This window comes from Felis catus, chromosome A1 (assembly GCF_018350175.1).
Source record: "Felis catus isolate Fca126 chromosome A1, F.catus_Fca126_mat1.0, whole genome shotgun sequence".
Classification (NCBI taxonomy): Eukaryota; Metazoa; Chordata; class Mammalia; order Carnivora; family Felidae; genus Felis; species Felis catus.
This window is the reverse complement of record NC_058368.1, coordinates 146,632,338-146,648,925: the sequence shown is the minus strand read 5'-3', so window position 1 is coordinate 146,648,925 and position 16,588 is coordinate 146,632,338. Positions and strand designations below refer to the sequence as shown.

At 37.2% G+C, this 16,588-nt stretch overlaps 1 protein-coding gene across 4 annotated transcripts in view; it reads right to left on the bottom strand.

Annotated features, from left to right (window-relative positions):
• Window positions 1-16,588, bottom strand: part of VCAN (versican) — a 120,937-nt gene that overhangs the window by 83,367 nt on the left and 20,982 nt on the right. The window lies entirely within an intron of this gene.

Below are 16,588 nucleotides of genomic sequence, written 5' to 3'. Positions count from 1 at the left end.
TCTCACCTATGGATTTGGCTTAAAGCAACACAGGGAAAGGCAGACAGACTGTGTCTGTGTCCTCCAGTGGCCTCATTCACTTCAAAGGAATGCAAGTGTGAACATGGGCTGCGTGCCAATTCGTTTTCCTCCAAGGTAGAACACTTGCATTTGTTATTACAGCTGGAATATCACTCTATTGCCTTAGTTTCCTACGTCCTGACGTACTTCGACTTGGAGGCAAAATTTACTGTTCTTTTAAAGTAATAAGAGCGATCAGCCAACCAGAGCAGGGCAGAGAAATGTAACCGATTGAGTAAAACTCTGCTACTCCAAGCAGCAATGTTAGTCTAGATGTTGGGGGAAATCAACTTCTCCAAAAATGGCCAGACCAAACGGCTAATGAAAAAAAAATAACAGCATGATTTCATGGGTAACTGGTTTCCCTGTTTTAAACCGCAAACATGTCTGGGGTAATAAAAGAAAGAAAGGTTTCAGAAGATGCTGGTAGGTTACAAAGAGAATTCCCTTATTATTATTAAATTAATAAAGACCTACCCTTATAGAACTTTTCATATAGAAACTCTTGTTAAATCTGACATTATATCACAATATCAATTATTTAATTCATTTGCAGGATACAATTTCCATCCATCTATCCAATACTCATAAAATAATTATTTTACTTATTTGATTAAATTCCATAATTCCTAAAGTCATCTTATTTTCCTTTATATGTAGGAATTTTTCCAACACTGCAAAAAAAAAAAATGTCGAAAAAGATACCACCATGAGGTTTCATTTAACTCAGTTGAAAAAAAAATAGTTAATTGGCATTGAGTTTAGTTTAAAGTGACAATCAAAATAATTCATTTATAAATATATATGGCAAATTGTTTTATTTCAAGATGAGCAAAAGAAAAGAAAAATATTTATTTTAACTCATTTCTAAAAAGTAAATATTTAACACCTCCTAAATCACGATTTAACATGTTTATGTTATGTTATGTTAACATGTTAACATGTTCATGTTTAACATGAACATTATTTTGCCCACTTCAAAAATCTAATAATATAGTAAAGTATCCACACTACAGAATTATCTTACTGTATCTTGAACCTGTTAGAATGAACAGTCTATACCAAAAATGAGAAAAATTAACTTATTCAAACTTTTCCCTTCCTATGTATCAACCTCAAAATATTAGGGCCAGGACATCTTATACTTTTTAAAAATATTCCAGAATGTCCTAGCAACAGTTTTATATAGAAACCCAAACCAGAAAAAAAGAATAGGTGAGTCAAAGGGAACGCAGAGTAGTAACTGAACTAGTTCATATTACTAAGTGTCTTTGATTCCTAACACACCTATAACTCCAGTCAAGTATTGTTGTATTCACTACATGCCTGTTTGGTTTTCTTTTTTTAGTTTTTTTCAATGTTTATTTATTTAAGAGAGACAGAAGAGACAGAGCTTGAGTAGGGAAGGGGCAGAGAGAGAGGGAGACACAGAATCTGAAGCAGGTTCCAGGCTCCAAGCTGACAGCACAGAGCCTGACACGGGGCTCGAACTCACGAACCATGAGATCATGACCTAAGCTGAGGTCAGACACTTGAACTGACTGAGCCACCCACGCGCTCCTATACGCCTAGTTTTAATTAGACAATCCTTTAGCATTTCTAACATAATATAAGTGTAGGTAACTTGTTGTTTAAATCAGGATTAACCTTTTTAAAGCTTATTTTTTTAATGTTTATTTATTTTTTGAGAGAGAGACACAGAGAGAGCAAGTACAAGCAGGGAAGGGGCAGAGAGAGGGAGAGACACAGAATCCAAAGTAGGCTCCAGGCTCTGAGCTGTCAGCACAGAGCCTGATGTGGGGCTGAAACCTACAAACCATGTGATCATGTCCTGAGCTGAAGTCGGCCGCTTAACCGACTCAACCACCCAGGCATCCCTAAAAGTTTATTGTTGAAGATGTGGATCAGAAAGGTTGTTAACTTATGGTCCATGTTCAACGAACATAATTTCCCAAAATGTCTTGTGTCGAAAACTGGTGACCCCTGAGATGTGAGCAGGTGTTCTACAGAAAAGAGGTTGCAAGGACAACTGCATTTAGAAAACAAATACAATTCATATGACAGGTTTTTTCTATGCAAGACTCATCAGAGCATTTAGTATTATAGTATTTATTGATAGTCCCCACAAGGAAGTCATGATGTGTAAACCATTTGATTGGAGAACTTTCTTTTACTCAGAGAATACTAATTAAGTCCATGGATCTGTTTCACAGCATTGTTTTCCAGACTCAGCAAATCCACAGCAAGTATAACTTAGTGTTATGTTTCTGGTTGCCTATGTGTCAACCTGATTTAAGATAGAAGCAAAGTAAACCAGGTAACCAAACAGCATCAAAGCAGGAGCCAAAAAACTAGAGTACAAAGCAAAGGGCACATGAGGTTCATTGCCTCCCAGGGTTGCATCAAAGACTGCCAGTGAGCACAGGAGGCTGGGGAGACCAGGGAGCCTTGATGAAGCGTCTAAGATGGTATTTAAAAGCTGAACACACAAATTCATTTTTTAAAAAAATATCTTTTGGGGGTGCCTGGGTGGCGCAGTCGGTTAAGCGTCCTACTTCAGCCAGGTCAAGATCTCGCGGTCCGTGAGTTCGAGCCCCGCGTCGGGCTCTGGGCTGATGGCTCGGAGCCTGGAGCCTGTTTCCGATTCTGTGTCTCCCTCTCTCTCTGCCCCTCCCCCGTTCATGCTCTGTCTCTCTCTGTCCCAAAAATAAATAAACGTTAAAAAATATATATATATCTTTTGGTGGCACCTGGGTGGCTTAGTTGGTTAAACTTCTGACTCCTGATTTCAGCTCAGGTCACAATCTCACAGTTCATGGGATCGAGCTCCGTGTTGGGCTCTGTGCTAGACAGCAAGGAGTCTGCTTGGGATTCTCCCTCTCCTCTCTCTCGCCCCCTCTCCCTGCTTGTGCTCTTCTGTCTCTCTCTAAAAATAAATAAATATACATTTTAAAAATATCTTTTTGAAAAAAAGTAAACCAAGCAAGAGCTGATAAAAGCAACAGGATTTCTCCTCAATAATAAATTGTAGGCACAGAGCTTTCCCACAGAAAGAAAGCATAGCCCATAAGAAAAAAGAACTGCAGATTCTAAGCTAAACATTGACCACTTTTACACTGAGAAAACAGTCAAGATGTTAAGATTTTCAATGTCTCCACTGATCTACTTTCAGTTTTTAAAGCCATAGTCAGGAATTATTTATAGGTCAAATGATGTGTTCTAAACTATAACACAGTGGAATGAAATGAGACAGATATAAAGCCTGGACCAGTAAGAATAATGTAACTCCAGCCTTGGTCCAAAAATGAATGATCATAAGAGGATGCACCAATACATAAAGTCTGAAGTTCAGAGGCAAAGGCAAATCCAGAACCAAGGAAACAAGACAAAGAGAAAGCAAACATGGGAAATCAAGCAAAGCAACTCAGTGCTTTTACTTAGTTTCTCTCTTTGCAACATGACTTAATTGGTCAGGTTGTAGAAGTTTCCACCCCGAAGGTATCCTAAAGGCACCCTTTTGCCTCTGATGTAGGTAGTAAAATTTCCTTCTGAATCACAGCAGAATTTTGTGAGAGAAAATGCCTATCTTACGAACATAGGACAGGATTGTGTTCTATTTCTACACCTCAATACTTATAACTAAGCCATTTAATGTACTTTAGATTTACTGGATAGTTGCCTTCCTGGAAGGCAAACATACTTGTATAAGTTGAGGATGAGTCAACTGTCTCACTTCTAGAAGTAGCCTCATCAAAGTAGCTACACCTAGAAGATGCTTACTATCAAATTTATAACTAGAGCACAGATTTGGAAGGTGTTTCTAAATGTTATCCACCTATGAGAGAATACTTAATTTTTCTTGAAAGAGAGCAAATGAAACATGAAGAAATAAATATACAAAATGTTTTACATACACAAAACAATACATTACTTACCATAAAATGACAAGTTCATTTAAGTTAGTATAAGTAAGAATTCATTAAGGTGTATACATATATGCTCACATTAGTAACACATAAGATATAACGATGCAGAACAGAGGATTTCACACATAGTATAATTTACATATCCATTTGAAAAACACATATGCAGTACCTTAATGCGTATTTTTCCAAAATCTCAACTTAAATGTTAACTTAAATTATTCCTGTTATTTTAACTTTCTAGGGATGTCCTAGAAGGAACTGGAAGATACTGCTTGTGAGACTTTAATATCTGGTGACATCCCACAAATTAAATTTACCTTAACTGTGGGAATTAACACCACCAGAAATATTGAGAAAATAAAATACTTTCATTTGACAACTAACTGCTACAAGACTCCCTGGAAATTGGACCATGCGTGTTCTTTTCCCACACTTCTGATTGCTAAATGGACAAGCGGCTTCTTGGCAGACTAAAGAATGACAGAGACTAAAAGGCAAGCGATGATGAAAACAAATCAAACGTTTAAAATGACCCACATCATTCCAAAGCTAGAGTTTATACCCAGGAGTAACTCGGAAAAATTATTAAAGAGCCGGACCTAGAGCAAAGCTACGATAAGAGTGTTCCCTCTTGCTGACAATTCCTTATGAATACCAAGGAGGAAAAGGGAATTGGCAGGGGCAGGTCATATTCAATTCTCTCCTGGACTAAGCCGACAGAGAGTCAAAGCTGAGATCTCATCAGTTTCCTCACTGGGTATGTTTGCTGGGTAGTGTGATAAATGGGTTTTTTTTTTCCTGTTTATTTGTGCTCATAACCCTTTTATTGTAAATTGTCCAGTCTGAAAATAAGTACTTATAAACGAATCATGATTCACTTTACTCATTTGAGAACAGAACTCTCTGTCTTTCACTTTAAGGAAGGTTAAGATTTATCAATGTGACTATATTTCCTCGCTATTTAAGTGAAAATAAGTAATAAATGTATGCAAAGTAGCTACAGTGCGTGAGCTGGAAGTAGCCATATGGGATGAGCTTCTAAATACTGATATAATAAAACCACTTACGGCAAGTTTCCTGGTGATGAGAGTAAGTCAGCACAATTATTATTAGCTCTGAAGTTTGGGATTTTTAAGTTTCAAAGGAGGTTTCTCTTTTCTTTTTCTTCCTCTGTCTCTCTCTTGCCCTCTTTCACTCTCTTATTCTTGCTCTCTCTTTTTTGTCTGTGTCTATATAGACATGATCAAAGCATCGAAGACTAATGCTCATTATTCTCTGGGTCACAAAATCCATTGGCTGTATATGCTTGATGAACAGCTAACACACTGCTAAATAATCTTGACGACTGATATTTGAAGGTCATTCAAAGTCACGTCAATTCCCCTAAGATATGCTCTTTCACCTGCACAGAGACCACCCTTCTGTTAATAGTGACAAGCAAACCTCCGAGGCTGCCACCGTCACCTCACTCCATTTCTAGTGGTAGGCAGGCATTATTTCTAATTTGGAGATAATGAGACTGGAAAGCCCGATCAGCACCTTTCAGATTTCTCACTTGTTTTTAGACTGAAGGAGAAACATGATGTGGCTTGAGATAAAGCTTTGAACTTTTTAACTTTTAATTAATTATTTAAAAAAATTGTCATCCATTGGCTGTGATCGTTAACATGCTCCAAATCAGATAGGAATCTACATATATGTCAATGCATTATTATACAAGATTTCATGTATATCAATTTGAGACAGGAAGCCTCACTAAAATTTAAACATATTTTTATGGTTTTCAGGATGTCGGATCTCATTCTTTCCTACTGACAGAGCAGTAAGATTTTAATTAGAGTGAGAAAGAGGTTCTGAAACATTTCTGGGTGTCTGAGTCTTCAAAATATATAAGAGATTGAATGTGCTATTTGATTTGACAGGCACAGTATGGCTGCAGGTCTACACAGGCGGATAAGCCTAGTTTGGCTTTTTTTTTTTTTAACTTTTCACAGCTGAAAGGTAAATGGTCACTGTATTTCCAAAGACATTCTTTTGATTCAGAACTCCAAGAGATCTTGACATCAAAACCTTACAGCAAATGACTGTCACATGCTTCAAGGGGTGTATGACATGACAAGTCTACTTCCTTACGATAAGATTACAAATGAAAGGGACTATATATAGAAAATCCTAAGGATTCTATCAAAAGGTTATTAAAACTGGGGCGCTGGGGTGGCTCAGTTGGTTAAGCGTCTGACTTCGGCTCAGGTCATGATCTCATGGTTCGTGGGTTTGAGCCCTGTGTTGGGCTCTGTGCTGACAGCTTGGAGCCTGGAGCCTGCTTTGGATTCTATGTCTCCCTTTCTCTGCTCCCCCATCACTCATGCTCTTTCTCTCTCTCAAAAATAAATAAGCATTAAAAAAAGTTATTAAAACTAATAAACAAGTTCAGCCAAGTTGCATGATACAAGATACATGACCAATATATAAAAATCAATTGCATTTATATACACTTCCAATAAACAATCAGAAAAAGGAGTAAAGAAAATTCCATTTTCATTTGCATCAAAAAGAATAAAATACTTAGGAGTAAATTTGATAAAAGTACTGCAAAACTTATACTCTGAAAGCTATAAAGTGCTGTTGAAAGAAGTTAAAGAAGGTCTTAAGAAATGGAAAAGCATCCCATATTCATTGATCAGAAGATTTAATATGGTTAAGATGGCAATATACCTCAAAGTGATCTAGAGATTCGATGCAATCTCTATCATGATCCCAGCTGGCTTCTTTGTAGAAACTGACAACCTCATCCTAAAATTCAGATGGGAACTCAAGGGACCAAAAATAACTCAAATAATTTTGAAAAAGAGCATAGTTAGTGGTCCCTCACTTTCCAATTTCAAAATTTACTACAAAGCAACTGTAACCAAGACAATGGGGTACTGACTTAAGTACAGACATATAAATCTGTGGAATAGAATGGAAAGTCCAGAAATAAATCTGTATGTCTATGATCAGTTGATTTTCAAAAAGGTACCAAGGTCATTAAATGATGGAAAGAATAGTCTTTGCAACAAATGATGCTGGGACAACTGGATATCCACAAATATAAGAATGAAATTGGACACTTATCTCACACTACATATAAACATTAACTCAAAATTGATCAAAATAAGCTTAAAACTTAAAACTTACAAAACTCTTAGAAGAAAACACAGAAGCAAGTCTACATGACTAAGGATTTGGCAGTGTCTTCCTTAGATATTACATTTACAGCACCAACAACCGAAGAAAAATAGATAAATTGGACTTTATTAAAACTGAAAAATTTTGTGCATCACAGGGCCCTATTGAGAAAGTAAAAAGACAACTCACGGAATGGGAAAAAATATGTGCAAACCTTCTGACAAGACATTTGAATCTAGAGTGTATAAATAACCCAACAACAAAAAGACACCCCAATTAAAAATGGGCAAAGGTTCTGAATAGACATTTTTTAAAATTGAGATTTAGCTGACATACATTATATTCATTTCAGGTGTACAACATCATGATTTGCTATTTGCACATATTGTGAAATGATCACCACAATAAGTCTAGGTAACATCCATCACCATACATAGTTACAGATATTTTTTCTTGTGAAGAGAATGTTTACGATTGACTGTCTTAGCAACTTTCAGACATGAAATATAATATTATTTACTATGGTTGTCATGCCGTACATTACACCCCATGACATTCATTTTACAGCTGGACTGAATAGACATTTCGGTAAGAAAATATATAAATGGCCAATAAGTACATGAAAAGTTGCTTAACATCATTAGCCATTAGGTAAATACAAATTAAACCCACAATGAGATATCACTGAATACCCATTAGGATGGCTATGATCAAAATTTCAGATAAAAATGAGTGTTGGCAAGAATGTGAAAGAATCAGGACCCTAATATAGTGCTGGTGAGAACTTAAAATGGTGTGGCCATATTGAAAACCAGTCTAATAGTTCCTCGAAAATTTAAAAATAGAGTTACCAAAACAAATTAAAAATAAAAAAATAAAAAAAAATAAAAATAAATAAAAAATAGAGTTACCATTTAACCAAGCAGTTCTAATCATGACAACATAATCAGTAAACAAATCATCACTCAAATAAGAATTAAGATATTCTTATATGAGAAATCAGAGATTTGTGGGAGCTTGGAGAGCACATCATCCCTTCTTTACTGGTAAGAGCACTGTTGCTCCGCTGGGGAATCTGTGGTTGGCCAAAAGAGTTTACTATAGTGGAATAGGAAACAGGGCATAACCAATTATTTAACCTTTCCTCATGGCAAACAGTAGGGTAAAGAAAAACAACAACAACAACAATAACTGTCTGACAACGATTTCATGAGGATTAACCTAAACAATAATACACCCATACAATAGTTTCCTTCCTTACCCTACCTATGGAGCTATTTCACAGTCAATCTATTGAAATCATTGCAGTGAATGGGGACATCATTTTCCAGAGGTGCTGCCAGTGTGCCATGCTTTGTCACTTTTTTCACTGGCTCTTAGCTATGCTATGCAAACACTTAAGCAGAAAGAACTTGAAGTTCAGTTTCAGGCCCTTAGCAAGACATGTTCATTTCCAAAGCCTATGTCAGAAGCCACAGCCCCAGCTATGATCTATGGTTCTGTGAGTTCTTCAGAGAATAAATGAAAAGTTTTCAGCATCTTCTAGCACCAAACCAAAGTAAACCAAAGTGAAAAGGTTCTGTAATCCAGAACCAATATTTGAACCATCCATTGAACCACAGTGTGCGGGAAGCTCTTCTAGCTGACATGGGACTTAAAATTAAAAAAAAAAAGTTTATTTATTTTGAGAGACAGAGAGAGAGGGAGAGAGGGCACACAAACAGGGGAGGGGCAGAGAGAGAGAGAGGGAGAGAATCCCAAGGAGGCTTTGCCCTGTCAATGCAGAGCCTGACACAGGGCTCAATCTCACAAACTCTGAGACCTGAATCAAAGTCAAGAGTCAGATGCTCAACCTACTGGGGTACCCAGGCACCCCATTGACATAGGACTTTTTAACTGAATAAGGCCAGTATCATGGATTCTTAGATATCTCCCGCCAGTGAAATATTTTGTAGATTACATGCTGTAAATTCCACTGAAATTAAAAGTCAATCTGAGAATCTGCCAGCAGGAAATCATACAATTTCAAGATATGATATCTGATTTTTGTCCAATCAAAGCCTCCAAAAAAGTCTGAACTAAGATCTGCTCTAAGACCTGTTTAATGACATTTGGGTCTTTCCCTAAATTTTTAGCTTTGCATATCGAAAGAAGATCATATGATAACAAAAAGGAAAAGATTATTTTTTGGTTCTAGGCCAAACACAAGGATGACATAAAAGAATTAAACAAGTCATGGAGGTGACAGAACTATACTGGACTAAAAAGATTTTTTTATGTTTATTTTTTAGAGAGAGAGAGAGAGAGAGAGAGAGAGAGAGAGAGATAGCATGAACAGGGGAAGGGAAGAGAGAGAAAGGGACAGAGGATCCTAAGCAGGCTCTGTGCTGACAGCTGAGAGCCCTGTGTGGGACTCAAACTCACAAACTGTGAGATCATGACCTGAGCTGAAGTTGGACGCTTAACTGACTGAGCCACCCAGGTGCCCCAGAACTATACTGGACTTTGACATGAGGAAGCAATCTAAAAATGAATGGGTACAAAGGAACCAATCCCAGACAGGGTGATTGGCTGGGGTGGCAAGAAAGGGAAATTACTGTAAGAAGTTGAAGAAGAGAAAGTATTTCTAGGAAGGAATGCTTTCTAAGAGACCAGGGAGAAGTGTGAGAGGAACAGTTAGTATCGTGGTTGTCCAAAAGGATTAAAAAAAACCCACAAAAACATTCTTAGTAAATTTGGTGAACAAGGGGTGCCTGGGTGGCTCAGTTGGTTAAGTGTCAAACTTCGGCTCGGGTCATGATCTCACAGTTCATGAGTTTGAGCCCTACCTCTGGCTCTGTGCTGACAGATGGGAGCCTGAAGCCTGCTTTGGATTCTGTGTCTTCTTCTCTCTCTGCCCCTCCCCGATTCATGCTCTGTTTCTCTCTCTCTCTCTCTCTCTCTCTCTCAAAAATAAATAAACATTGAAAAAATTTGGTGAACAAAGTGAAGCATTTTTTTCAAATACAGAAATGGAAAGGTGGTGGTAATTGTATTTGAGAAGAGACAAAATTGGAAGAAATAATGCAATCACCACCAAGTTATTTCTTAAGTAATTATTATGTATCTATTACTGGAATAGGTTCTTCATTGCAATTGAGAGAGGTATAGAAGATGTTTATGGCCTTATCTCTACCATGAGTTACAGAAGTTTTGCAGAAACAAAACTAACAGGTCACATTTTGTATTCAGTGCCTATAAAGCAACTAGAGAACAATTAAATGCCAAGCATGTGGAACTATGAAAAGTGGGAATTCAGAGTAAGAAAATCACAGTGTGAGCTGTAAGAGCCAAAGATGGGCTCTTGGAAGCAGTAAGTTTTCCAGGCGTCTGGGCGGCTCAGTCAGTTAAGCATCTGACTTTGGCTCAGGTCATGATCTCACAGTTCATGGGTTCCAGCACCACGTTTGGCTCTGTGCAGACAGCTCAGAGCCCGGAGCCTGCTTTGGATTCTGTGTTTCCCTCTCTCTCTGTCCCTCCCCTGCTTACGCGCGCTCTCTCTCTCTCTCAAAAAAATGTAAAAAACGAAGAAGAAAAAGCAGTTAAGTTTTCAGGTACAGGGAAGAGTGGAAGAGCAGAGTGTCAGAAAGCTCATGTTCTCTGAGAGGGTCAAAGCAGACCTATGGGTAGCAGCAATCACAGGATCTTCAGAGGGCCTGTGCACACACCGTGTTGGAAAGAGGGAAATAAGTTTGGATTGGTTGTTCTCCAGCCAGGTTGGAGGGCTTCATAGATCATGCAGAGTTTATACTTGAGGAGGAAGATGACAGAAAATTCACTACACGATGCTGAGTAGAAGACTAGCATAGGAAGAACATGGCCATGGTGTTTGAGTACTTTGATGGTCATCAAATAGGCCCCTTGAAGATCTGCTAAAGGCATAAGGATTATTTGTGAGAACCAATTAGATACAGGAATAATTTCACAAACTAGAAATAGGAGTATGGAATTCAGAAGAAAATTCAGGCCTAAACGTGCAAAACTAGAAACTAACATCTTCATTTTCACTTGTTATTTTGGTGTACTTTTGTGCCTCATTCATCCTACAAGGAATATTTTATCTACAATAGAACAAATGTGAAATTAAATTAATGAGGAAATTGTAGCAATGAAAATTTGGGAACCAACTAGAATAATGCTAAAGCCTAGAGAGGCGTGAAGTTATTCAAGGGGGAAGTGCAAAGCACGGTGAGTCGAGTGAGCACTTCTGGTTTGGAGGTTAATTCAAGAATTCATACATTTATTCAACTCTGTCTATGGAGTCCCTACTATGTGCCAAGGACATAGTGGGGATATACATGGTTCCTTTCCTCCCAGAAGTCACAGTCTTACAGGAGAGAGGCATAAGCAAACATCGTGGGGGTGGAGGTGCTTATAGTCATACACTCAAGCTTTAGAGATATAAGGGTGATCAAGGTCAACTAGGACTTAGGAAGCAGATATGAGATTAAGGAGAGAGTCCATAAAAATGAAAGAGAACATGAAATGTGAAAGACACATCAAAGTGCTGGCAACCTTGTGTGGAAGCCAGGAAATCAGGATGGTAGGGTAATAGTTATTTCAGGTAAAATAATAGCCAAATGGTAGGATTACAAAGAAAACATAGGCCATAGAAGGACAGGATGTGAGTCCCCAAGCAAGAAGATCGTAGGTCAATAATTTGTTGAATGTATGGTTGAGACTGGAGGCATTGACTCAATTGCAAGGAAATTAAGTGGGGTCAACCTTGAAAATGAAAGCAGTTTGACCTCACCTACAACCCTATGATTTATCTGCAAGGAAAATTAAACACCTTTATAAAAGGAAACTTTTCTTACAAGGACCTGCTACCGTAAAGAAATCAAATAAACAGTCGATCTATTAATTTTATTAAAAAGCAAGCAAAGATTCCTTAAGTGGTTGAGTGGGGTTTTTAGATGAAATATTTACATTGTACTCCATTGTTTCCAACATTATCTTATCTAACTTATTTAGGAATTATTTTTTGCTATGATACAAATATTTCCTATCAAACTGCCAATCTTCAGCACAGAAATGCATTAATTCATAAAGCACTTTCAGAATTATTTAAATCTCCCACTAGCAAAGTAGACATGTTTATGCGCCCATGACCTTCTGTGGGGAATCATATACCAGATTAATTCCTGAACACTGTGACTTAAGAAGCTAAAGTTCTAATCAGAGAATACTTGTTGTAAACAATTTAAGAGGAATAACATAGGAATTCTTTTTGCCACTGTACTAATTTTAATTCTTCACTAATGTTCAAGCAACTTATCATATTCAAAATGACTTGACATGAAAGCCACCCTTCTTCATAAAGTGACCCATTTCCAGTTATTTTCTATATACCTCAAAGTACCATGGCTCTAACTTTGAAAGAGCATTGCACTCAGAACATCTTAGGAAAATTCTAGTTTTAAGAAACTTCCAGAGAAGAAATTTTATAGTCTGTGAGGATTATTTCTGTATTTAGCAGTATTCATTGTCAGAAAAAAATGTCCGTATAGTGAACCTAATTCACAGACTTGCAAACTTTTTATTTTTTTATGTTAGAAAAAGAGCACATGAGCAGGGGAGAGTGGCAGGGCAGGGAGGAGAGAGAGAGAGAGAAAGAGAGAATGTTAAGCAGGGTCTAAGGTCAGGGTGGAGCCCAACATGGGGCTTGATCCTACTACCCTGGGATCATGAATTGAGCCACAATCAAGAATCAGATGCTCAACCTCCTGAGCCACTCGGGTGCCTCTAAAGTTGCCATTTTAAAGTCATTTCTTCTTTTGATGAATTCAGTGGAAATAAAGAACATTTTGTATATCCATAAGCTATTATTTCTTGAGCACTTACTTTGTGACACACACTGTGATAAAAGCTTTATACACTAACTCACTTCATCTTCATACCATGATTAAAAGGTAAGTATTCTCATGGTCTCCATTTCAGAGAAGAAACTGAAACAGAGGTGAAATCTTGTTCAGGATCTTACAACTAGTAAGTGAGAGAGCTGGGATGAAGTGGAGGTCCTTCCCGTTCCTTTTTTTTTTTTTAATCTTTATTTATTTTTAAAAGAGAGAGAGACAGAGTGCAAGTGGGGGAGGAACAGAAAGAGAGGGAGACACAGTATCCAAAGCAGGCTCCAGGTTCTGAACTGTCAGCACAGAGTCTGACGAGGGGCTCAAACCCATGAACTGTGAGTGCATGACCTGAGCCTAAGTCGTACACTTAACCGACTGAGCCACCCAGGTGCACCCCTGTTCTTTTATTACGAGGACCTTTACTACCTCCCAAGACTGCTCTCTCAGCATTCTAGATAACTCTAATCATTTACTTGATTTTCTGAACTGTATAATCGTCTCAACTCTATTCTAAAGCCTCTCAAAGTTTTCCAAACCTACATTTCCAGGAAACACAAATTAACCTTCCTAATAAGGAACCCTCTCAATGTTTCCAAATCTATTTCACCAGGAAACACAGATTAAACTTCCTAATAGATTGTTTTGTGGATCTGAATTTCTAGATTTCCTACTTTAGAATCTTAATTCCATTAATTTCTTAGTAACAGTGTTCTGTTATCGAATCATGGCTAATAAGCCAACACAGTGTCTAGACCATTTCCAAGAACACAACTAATACTGGAATCCTTGCTCATGGATATAGCTAATATAATTGCTATTTTATATTTACTAGGTTTTTTTAAAAAATAGAATTGAATATTATGTTCATATGTATAAGTGTGCTACAATCATCTTAGAGTAAGACCCAGAATAGTTTCTTCTCCCCCAAATAAGCCGGATTGAATAGAGTATAATTATTTGAATTTTTTAAGACATACATACATCAGAATGAATGTGAATTACAAAACAAGAAGAAAAAAAGAGGATTGACAATCCATCAACTAAATATCTCTCGCTTTAAATGACTAAATTAACACAAAATTAATTATCTTTTTAAACTACACTTCATTTTATACTTAATTGACTTTTTCATTAGACCATCTGGAACAATTTGGCTTCTGATCTAAAGTTCCTGCACCTTAGTTCATAACTGGATGTATGTTCCATCACATGCATTCTGAATACATCAATATCTCTAATTTTTACTCCCTCTCGCACATATACTTTGCTGTCAAAAATACAATAAAATATAGGTAGTAATTATGATACCCATGAATATAATAATAAATTTCTCTTAGGAGGAATTTTGGCTCATTGAAACATCAGATGTAACTTTAAAGTCAGCTTTCTACGCGAATTTTTATCAATTCAAAGTTTAGCCAATGGTCTTTACTTCAAAGAAAGGCATATACTTCAGTAAAAGAAGGAGAGAGGGGCGCCTGGGTGGCTCAGTCGGTTGAGGGTCCGACTTCAGCTCAGGTCATGATCTCACAGCTTGTGAGTTCAAGCCCTGCGTTGGGCTCTATGCTGACAGCTCGGAGCCTGGAGCCTGCTTCAGATTCTGTGCCTCCCTCTCTCTCTGCCCCAACCCATTCAAATTCTGTCTCTGTCTCTCTCAAAAATAAATAAACATTAAAAAAATTTTTTTAAAAAAAGGAGAGAGACCTTTACAAGAGTGATCTTGTGATCTTCCTCATACATCCTCACTCACAAAAGCCCTCTTTAACCTTCCCCTGCACACCAGTCCAATTTCAAGGCAAGAAGGAAAGTATCAGTGTGTAAAGATTTGCTAATTATTCCAAGGGACAACAAACAAGGAAGAAAAAATTTCTAGAACAATGTCACTGTAAAGATGCTGAATATCCTCCAGAACTGTCAAATTTCTTCTATAAAACAAATAAAAGCTTTATTACTCTGCTGACAGAAACTTCAGCCAGTGCTTAAATTAGTATTTATATTGATTCTTTTGTCTTTCTCTTTCAACTTTGTGTACTAAAACAAAAACATTCGAATTCCATACACACACACACACACACACACACACACACACACACATATCCATATTTTGTAATCAAAAGACAGATACTGTATGTATCTGTATGTCTCTAATCAAAAGACAGATACATATACTCATATGTGGATCTTGAGAAACTTAACAGAAGATCATGGGGGAGTGGAATGGAAAAAAAAAAGTTAGAGATGGAGGGAGCCAAATCATGAGAGACTCTTAAAAACAGAATAAACGGAGGGTTGATGGGGGTGGGAGAGAGAGGAAAGTGGGTGATAGGCATTGAGGAGGGCACCTGTTGGGATGAGCACTGGGTGTTGTATGGAAACCAATTTGACAATAAATTATATTTAATATAAAAAATTCAGTATATATATATATAGCATATATATCCATAAAATCCAACCTATGAGATATATGTATTTCATAGGTTGGATTTTGTAGATGTTTTCCCTTTGTCCCTATACAAAAATGGAAATTGTTCAAATCCAAAGTTCTAATTTAGAAAATACATTTACCATTCTTAAATGGTAGTTATAATAAGAATGGTAAGATGCTAGAAAACCACACTTAAGCAGCCTTCTGGCAAGTTGGCCTTCTTATTCAAGTTTTGTCAGGGCATTAGGAAAATATAAGCTACTTAGTTTCTAGTTTTCAGTCTCTGAGCTTGTTTATTCAACTCACAGAAACACAGAATCATAGAATTTTAATGTTGGAAGGGACCAGGGACCAGAATAGTCTAACCTCTATTCTACACATAAGAAAGCTGAGATTCTTCTTTTCACATGCACCCATCCAAAATTAAAAGTACAAGCCAATTCAATATTCAATTCACAGAAACTTCTATTCCATGTGTCTTATAGTAAAACTGCATTGTTTACTAAAATCACCCTCTGGTGATTTTGCCACTACTGAACTCACACTGGCCTTTAAGAACCTCTGACTCATGCCTAGTGAGAAATGATAGTGCCAAAATCAATCAGACTCAAAACATCTTTGAAGTAAGGTCTATATCTTACCTGGTTTCATATCCCTAATGACTAACAGAGTACCTATCATACAGTAGGTGGTTTTTTTAATGTGTTGATTGCTTGAATGAATATATGATTGCTCTGAATATTAGTGTAGCAAAGTTACCACAAGAAGACGTAAAACATGAGAATCCCTCCTGGGCTAGTTTACACTATTTAGTTGAGCTCTGGGTGTTTATCAGCACTTGGATTCATAGTGGTTTGTCATCACAGCATTTTACCTGAAGTTCTCACAAGAATAGGTACCACCCTTACAGCTTTCTATTCTTAAGGCTCTAAAAGTGTATTGGAAACAGTCCAACAGCAGCATGCCTGAAAGAAAACCTGCCATTAACTAAAGAAATGTCTAACCTGCATAACCATTTGGACACTCCTCCTTCTCTTTCCACTTTAATTTAAGCTTATTTTACCACAATCATACGGTCATTTAAACTAAATGCTGCTGTTTGGAATCCAAACAAGAAT